Source organism: Leptosomus discolor, chromosome 2 (assembly GCF_034619465.1).
Source record: "Leptosomus discolor isolate bLepDis1 chromosome 2, bLepDis1.hap2, whole genome shotgun sequence".
Lineage (NCBI taxonomy): Eukaryota > Metazoa > Chordata > Aves > Leptosomiformes > Leptosomidae > Leptosomus > Leptosomus discolor.
The window spans coordinates 119,720,763-119,730,057 of NC_141392.1; positions in this window are offsets into that span (position 1 = coordinate 119,720,763).

Consider the following 9,295-nt stretch of genomic DNA (forward strand, 5'->3'; position numbering starts at 1 on the left):
CGCCAGCCCGCTGCCCGGGCAGTGCTGCGCCTACAGGGCGGCAGGAGCAGGCGCTTCCCCACACGGCAGTGCCGGGGCCAGCCATGCCCCGCCACCCCAGGCCCGCAGCGAGGCCCCGCGGGGCGGCCGGGCTGACAGCTCCGCGCTGCTGGAGCTCGCCCCACCGGCCCGCACCTCCCTTCCCCCGGCCGCCCTCCGCGCCCGGGGGACGAGGCCGCCCCGCGGGTCGGGTCGGGACGTGGCCCCGCTCCCCCGGGCGCGGAGGAGCCGCAGGCCGCCCGGCCGCTTGTACCTGTTGCGCTGCCCGTGAGCGCCTGCTCCGCACGGGCTGCTGCTGCTGCTGCTGCTGCTGCTGCTGCCGCTGCTGCCTCCTCCGCCTCCCGCGGCGGCGGCGGCGTCAGCCCCACAACATGGCGGCGGAGGCGGGGGCCGCCCGGGAAGGAAGAGGGGGAGGGAGCCGGGTCCGGCGGGCACGGGCCGAGGGCGCCGCTGGGTGCCGGTTCCGCGCCTGGCAGTGGCGGGTGAGGGCGTGCGGTTGGCGGCGTTCCCTCGGCGGAGCTCGACCGCATGCCGAGAGGCGGGCAGGCAGCCCCGGGCGAGGGGGGCGTCAGTACTTGGGGGCAAGGATGGAGCCTGGATCGTAGAATCGTTAGGTTGGAAGAGACCTCTGAGATCATCAAGTCCAACCGTCACCCCAACACCACCATGCCCACTAAACCGTGTCCCGAAGTGCCACATCTACACATGTTTTAAATACCTCCAGGGATCGTGACTCCACCACTTCCCTGGGCAACCTGTGCCAATGCTTGACAACCACTTTTGTGAACAAAATTTTCCTCATGTCCAATCTAAACCTCCCCTGGTGCAACTTGAGGCCATTTCCTGTTGTCTTATCACTTGTTACTTGGGAGAAGAGACCGACCCCCACCTCACTACAGCCTCCTCTCAGGCAGTTGTAGAGAGCGATAAGGTCTCCCCTCGGCCTCCTCCAGACTAAACAGCCCCAGTTCCCTCAGCCACTCCTCACAGACCTGTTCTCCAGGCCCTTCACCAGCTCCGTCGCCCTTCTCTGGACACGCTCCAGCACCTCAATGTCTTTCTTGCAGTGAGGGACCCAAAACTGCACCCAGCATTTGAGGTGCAGCCTCACCAGTGCCGAGTACAGGGGCACAATCACCTCCCTGCTCCTGCTGGCCACACCATTGCTGACACAGGCCAGGATGCTGTTGGCCTTCTTGGCCACCTGGGCACACTGCTGGCTCATGTTCAGCCAGCTGTCGACCAGCACCCCCAGGTCTTTTTTTCTGCCTGGCAATGAAGGGTTGCTTGCCCTGCTGTGCTGCCTCCCAGGTCTGGCCCAGGCTAATCAAACTGTGCTGCTGGAGTCCAGGAGGTGGGAAAGACAGAGCAGTTATCATCACCGAGCTGGACCTTTGCGGCACAGAAGCAGGGATCCCACACAGCAAGCTGTGCTGCAAGCAGGGGTTGGCATCGCTTGCTCTGCAGGGTGATTTCTGCAAAATAATAAAGTCCTTAACTGACAGAAAATTTACCACATCCTTACTGAAATTTTTTTTACTGTTGATTCCAACTGCTACCTCTCCATCTGCTCCATAAATTACTTTTTTCTTTAGTTTTCTGGCTGTGTATTTAGAAAAAAGGGGTAATAAACTCTAAAACAATTTCAGTCCTACCTCAATTCTTAGCTTCTTGTGGAAGCTGAAATGGTAGCGTCTCTGTTTTGATCATTCTGCACAAGCAGGACTCCCAAACCAAACTATTTTTTCCACGGTGGGCACTCCTATGTGAGGCCTGACAGCACCCTTGGGAGTGCCTGGTGGTGCTCCTCAACAGGCAGGGTGTCCCACTAGGGCATGGGGAGGAGGATGCTAGCACGAGAAACTAAATTTGGCTCACACCAGGCACTGCTTATCATACTGAAATATGTAGGGTTTCAAGGATTCATCTTTTCAAAAATTGAAGAATACTGTAGAAAGGAAATATATAAAAAATGCCATCATTTCTAAACATTAAACATTTTCCTTCTTCAGCAAGTGGACCTTGCTATGTACAAATCACAGCACCTTTCTGCTATGTTTTTGCTGTGTAGATAATTACGTACCACCTTTGTACAGAGCACATTTTTCCACTGATTCATTCTTCTGGGTTCTTAATGAGCCTTTCCAGTTTGTTACACCTTTTGTCATTTCTCGTGATTCCAGAATAATCATGTTAATGGTCGTAGTTACATACTAGCACATACCACTCTTCAGTATTTTTGCTTAGACACCTAATGTTCGTGTTTGCTGCTACAGCAGCCAAATTGCATTGGCAGCTCGCATTCACGTGCTTATCCCTCGTGATCTCCTCAGCCTTCATCTGATTTAATATTTTTGAAGACACAGTAGTTTCCTTCCTTACTCCCAGCCCCAAAGTATGCTTTGTATTTTTGTTCCTATGAGCAGCCAGCAGCCTTGGCTTTGATGCATAGGTGTTTGCCATGTAGGTGGACTAAAGCACGTGTTGTTCAAGGAGCACTTGCTGACCTTGTGACTTAAATCACTCAGTGGCCACCAGCCCAGGTGGCCTTAGGCCTTTGACTGTTTTGAACTGACCTGCGGATTTCATGAGTGGTGCTTCATTTAATTCCAAATAATTGACTGAGATAACAGAGCAGCCCTGGGTCAATAACAGACTAATTTCGAGCCCAGTTAAAAAGTCTCTCATCTGACAATTTTTAATTTTAATTCCTTTCTAGTTCTCTAAAAATGCAGCCCTTTAATCCGTTTATTACACATTACAGTGCTAGAGCATAGTTCTAAATGTGACTTTGTTGTGTAGGCAGCACATACCGCCTGCTTCGGATTTAAGGTAAGTGCTTGGATCGGACGTAACCATCTACAGGTTCATAAAGGCTATTGTAGAGAGGATCAAGATAACAATAAGCCAGATAAACATGTTTCTTCTCACAGGAAGAAAAAGATCAGGTTGCTGGTTACAGTGGTTAAGTATTGGGAAAGGCAGCGGAAATATCTATCAACAAAAGTCTCTAGGAACAGGTTAGACAGATACCTGTGAGGAGTGCGGTAAATACAGTTGAACCTGCCTTGAACATTGAACTAGGTGCCTTCTCAAGGAACCTCACGGCTCTTTTCTCCTATAATTAATGTTAACAACAGGTCCCGCTGAGCGAACGGACTTGGTCCACATACTGTGTGACATCTGTCAGGCCATGCAGAAAGCCAGGGGGGGTGGTGGAGCTGGGAAACTGTGCCAGGGGTAGGGCATGCATTTTGTGCACGTGATCAAAGGGAAGATGAATCATACTGGGCGTGAGTTTTAATGTAGATTTACTTAATTTTAATGTTATGTACAGTTCTGCAACTACTTAAGCCTATGGCTAGGCTAGAATATGGCCTTTAGCAACTCTCATTACCTGCTTTGCTGCCTCCATTGCCTCTATTGCAAAACCCAGCAGAAACGAGTGAGACACCTGGACGCTGTAACATCTTAGCTCTGAGTACCACCTTAGATCACTACGTACAGTTTCGTAGCCTGACAATCTTTACAACTGTTAATTACATATTTTGATATTTTGTGTTCTTATTGTTAAACATTCCTGTCTCACCACACTAGATAATTCATAGGCTAAGTAAAAGCCATAGTGGTTTGGGTTTTTTTTTAGCATCCAGATTTGCCAATCTGTGCATATGAAAGAAGATCTATATGCCTTCTTCAATACACTTATTTTAAAAAAATGACGACCAAACATAGTGCCTAACCATTGCCTCTGAGGTGACAAAGCGCACAAAGCAGGAAGTGTGTGAAGGACGTTGGGATGCTTGATTCTGTAAATATGACAGATGGGGAAGGACCCATCTGTGTTATTAATGTTATGTGAGATCCCTATAGAAAAGCAACAACATACCTCATTTTGTGATAACTACAGATGTTGCCTAATGCCTCCTTTGATACAAAACTGAAGCCAAGAAAACCTGTAATACTGTGAGTTTTGTTGCCTGGGAAGGGCAAAGGCAGAAGGAATGCAAAATTCAGGTGACTCCCTAGAGATAAAACCTTGTGTAAAAAATTTGCGTATCAAAGCTTTATGTATTCTTACTGTAGAAAAAGTGAATGCTGTTTCATCTGTGTTACCACAAACAACCAGAGCTTATCAGCGGTATTAGAACCATAAATATCTGTAAGATTAATTAATTAGCAGGAGGAGGAGCAGGACTCACAGGCTGCTGCGAAGACACATTTGAATGAGCAGCCCCTCAGTCATTCTTCCTTGGAACTGGAGCACGTAAACATCCGAAGTTTAGTGTGAGCTATGAAAAATGCATCCTTAAAGTGAAGCTGAGCTAACTCTTACCCAAACTGAGAAGACTCTTACAGTGATGATTTTTTAGTTATGTCTGAGACACAAACTATATTACATCTACTTTGTCTCAATTTTTTGTTTTGTTTTGCTCTGACTAGTAACAGCATTACCATTTCTTTACAATGAAGAGTTTTGACTTCTGGCTTGCTAGAATGAAATTTGTTTCCATTCAGAGTTTGGCTGCTGCTTAAAGTAGGCTCAAAAGAAAAACACTGTACTTTTATGGAGGTAGAGTTTCTGAAGGCACTGTTGCAGATGCTGCATTTGGGCATCTCGGGGTTTGGGGAGAGTGCTTTTTGCAAGCTCCAACATGCAGTTTTGGGGGCTGATGCCAAGCACCAGGTGAAATAAAAGTCCCTTCTGGTGGTGGTTAGTACCCTTAGAGCAAGGAGCAGACAGTGACACAGCGACTTAAAATTTAAAAAAAAAATTGGTTATCTTGGAAAGCCATTAAGGTAAGGGAAATTACTTAATAATGACGGATGAGTAATAGAAAAGACAGCTGAAAGGAGAAGAAACCAATGGCGTGATAGCACAGAGACTTGTTCCAGGCATAGGGGCAAGGTTGCAGCACAGCAGCTACCCAGCAGAGACCAATTAAGATGAAACATGTGCGAGAAGCAGAAAAGAAGCAGGAGTTACTATAAGCAATGTCTCATCCTCTATATTACTGTGTCATTATTTGCTGTCCTGCATGTCCTTGTCATATCTGAGCCAAAACCGACATGCAACAGCAAAAGCTAACAGGATATAATGAAGACGGAGAAACTAGAAATATTACAAGCAACTCCATTTTCACATTAAGGCTTTACTTTTTAATCAGCATCTGTACTCTGTCCTCGATTCCCTGCTACAGGCAATTTTTCTCTCCTTAGAGTAATGAGGGAAGATCTTCACTGATCATGAGATCATGAATAAAGTTGCTTAGCCTGAACTGAGCAGCAGTGGGTAATAGGACTTTATCCCTTCTCTCAGTTTACTCCGTAATACTGCTTGTTTTCTCTGCTGTGCTGCAGGAAAACAGACCAGAAGTGAATGCTGTACTCTCCCCGTCCAAGCCCTCTGACCAGGCAGTGCAAAGCTGGTTGATAGGCGTGTTTCTGCAAGTGTATGTTTAAAACATACAAAGTTAAGCCAGAACATAAATGAACACCAGAAATCAGTTACTGCCAAGAATAAGCCAGGCTTTGCGTACCGTTACTGATCAGGGATCAAGGAATGTAAAGTAAAGCAACAACTATTTCTGAGTGGTCAGACAGCAGTAATTGCCACGTAGTGATCTGCACAGGTTCCTTGTGGGGTGTCCTTTTTAATTTTGCTTGCTAATGAGAGGCATTTCCTTGTCTGGAGAGTCCAGCTTGTTGTCCCAACTATAAAAAACTACTTAGAAACAGCCACACCCACCTGATGAGTGACAGCTCCAACCCCTTTATTAGATTCAACCTTTATTATTCATGCTAGATTTCTTTATGCACCACCTCTTTTTCCCTTCAGCTAACACAGAAGCAATGAGCCCTCACTTTATGCTGCTGCCAGGTTTTGGTTTTACATCAGTATTCAACTGTTTTCTTCCTTTTGTGCAAATGCTAGATATTGTCTTTAGCCTCTGTCTTTATTGAAACCTGGAGGCCCAAAACACAAAGGGATAAACAAAAGGACAAGTCAACATTTACTCTCCACACCTAACACAACAGGGGTGGTGCATTTCTGATGTCGATTCTGAGTAACAATTTACCAAAAAGGTATAGAAGGCACGAAGCACACGCTGCATCAAAAATAGTAGTTCTAGAGACGCTGATTTGGTTTCTGAACCAGAAACCCACACAGTTTTTAAAACAACACATTGTACGCACTACTGTATTCATTTGCAGGTTTTTTGGTTACCTAAGAGTTGTATAAAATAAAATATTAATGTCCCAACTTTGTTCCCTGCCAGTCACAGATGTTATTTTGTAGGGCATGGAGAGCTGGACTATATTTTTTCAAAGAGTGGCAAAGGCTCTTTTGGCAAACCTCACTGAAATTATTTTGAGATTTATAGAATGTCTGTGTAACCATAGAGAAAGCAGATTTCCAGGCAGGCCAGAATATGTTGTGAAGGAAGGCAGCGCTGACTCATGCAGACTGAATTATGGCAAATAAAATTTTGCCAACTGCTGAGCAGACACAAGTGTTACTTGCAAAACCTAGCTGCAGTGCAGGCAGTCAGAAACATTCAAGTACACATGGATTTCGCAAGTTTCAAGTGCTGATAATAACATAGTAGTGGGGTTAAGCAAGGTTATTTGTTGCAATTTACAATCCTTATGCTATAATTAGTAAATAATACCTTGGTAAGCTACAGTTGCATGTTCATTTCAGATGCATTTGTTTCTCCACACTCATGTTTTAATGCAAGCCAAGAAGCCAAACTAATCTCAATAGGCTAGTATCCCTTACTGCATTTGCTAGAAATAATTTTTTTTCCCCCCAAGCTTTCAATTTTAGGTGTTAGAAACATGCCATTGGGTACCTATTGTTAGGTTATGTGGTAAAAGCCCATGTGCATGCCCACAGAGGGAGAACAGTGGGGAAGACCAAATAATACCCAACCCGGCTACTCATTACAGGAGCCATCAGCCCATCAAAGATCCATCTCCACAAGCCCAGAGGAGCACAGGGGCACCATGGCAGGTGACAACCCAAGTTACAGACACTCCTGAGGAGCGAACAGCGTGTCCAGGCCTTTGCCGGGGCTGTCCCAGCAAAGCCATCAGCCCCAGTGTCCAGGCATGAAACTCATCAAGGTGAGTCTCGGGAGCAGCTCTCCAGGACGATGGGGGTTACTGCCGTGAGGGCATGCTGCGCTTCATGGGATGCAGGGGAAGGGCATTTTAGCATTGCCCGGGGCTTACTATGAAATGTTTTGGGAGGAACCAAAGCTGGGGAAAGGGGAGGATTCAGGTGATTTGAGGAGGAACAAGTGTGGGAAACGGTAGCCTCTGGGGATTGTATGTTCAGGTGCCAGCAGCTGGGGAGACTGGAATTCAGGGACCAGTACCGCTCTTAAGTAGTGTACCTCATGGTATACCTCTTACCTGAATTACCAGACCCTGTGAGGGTCTCTGGAATTACATGTTGCTTTTACGAGGTGAATGATATAAGAATCAACTTTGAAATAAATCTTCTCAGAACATTTTATGAGTTGCTGTGAAAAAGAAAGTCTTTCAGATTCACACATTTCTGGAAAGATGCAGGCGTGTTATAGAGGAAATAATTACTACGATAAAGACAGGCAAACAGTATAAGAGAGCAAAGAAAGCGTATGATTAATAACATAATTAATAACATCAGGGATTAATTGACAGGGTAAACAGACCACTGGTTTTAAGGCAGTTTATGGAAGTCTACACAAAAGCTCTGTCTGTTGCTGAAACACAGACGCTTCCCCTGACTGTGACTCTCGCTGGCCAGATGTACCGCTGACCGTTTGAGGCGCTGCTGCCTCCCTCTGCCTTACCTTCTGCTGGACTTCTCCACGAGAGGCGGCACAAGCAAGGACGAACTTCCCCCAGCTGCTGGAAGAACGTTGTGCTGTACCTCCCACCAGTGGCTCAGAGTTGTTGCATTCGGGGGGATTGGATCTAGTTTTGCAGTCTTTTGCCAAAACTGAGTTGACCTTTTAGATTTAGGGTTCTCTGCACTTGAAAGTTGTTTTTGAAGGGTGGTAAGTATTTCAGAACAAGTCACTGTGTAACTTAGGTTGACTGAAGTTTGTAACAGAGTTGAAGCTAGAGAGGAAATCAATGGAGTGTGAAAAGAGGCCATACTGCCAGCCATTAAGGCTTCACTTGAATCTTCATGCAAATTGTTACAGAAGCAGCATGAAAGCAAGACAAACCTCAGAGCCTTTCTTAAAATTAATTTGCCCAAAGGATGTTATAATGGTTAGACTGCAGAGTCACTAAGACATCAGTTGTCTGATAACCAACGATTCTAATATTTCTGACCAATAATCCTTACCTGTCTGTTACTTTTAACCTTCAACTCTAAATAGCGTAAGGCAAAATTATCTTTTTGTCCTATGTCAGCAGTGTCAGGAAAAGGGCTTTTACTGCCTCATAAAATAAATCCACTTGGCACTGGCAGTCCTTCCAGAGAGACACTATTCTTCATTGCTGCAGCTGAATTTGCTTTTCCTTTTCTGCACTGGGATCATCTTGGTTGGATGCTACTGCCTAGATTAATGTCTTGGCACTTAGCGAGCGTATTAACTGGAGTGACAACTGCAAGCGTGCCAGCTCCAACCCGCTAGAAATACCGAGCGTACAATAGTTGTGTCCCATGTTTTGTCCACGCTGAAGTCCTGGATCATTTTGTCTTAGAAGAAGCCAGCTCAGTCCTGCCTAAGTAGCCCTCAATAGATTGAGAGGATTTAAAATCAGATGAATGAGAAGAGACTCTTTAATATGGTCACAGCAAAGGAAAGGAGCTTTGCCACTGTTATAAGGACGTCAGAAAAACAATAGTTATTCTGGTAAAACTCACAAGATCTTTGTTTAGCATCATGAAGTCTTCATCATCAGTCCTGGAGTGGTAAACAAGAAACAAGTAACTTCACTGGCATTACTCCAGGTCAATCTACATCAGCAAACTCTGCATTGTCCCAATTACAATAGAGAAACTCGATATACCTGTGCATCCCCAGACTACCCTAGACTTCATCCCTCAGACAGAGAAACTACGCAGGGAAAGCACAGATCAACTGCACAGTGATAAGGCAGCTTTTCGTCAGAGCTCGCAGTAAGTCAGTTTAAGGCAAGAAAGGTTTAATTCCAGTGCTTGGAGAACTACTTTGTTTTTTCACCAGACCCCCAACCTTTTTCAGTGCAGAAGGTAAATAATGCTTGCAAGAGGAATGGTGCTTATTGA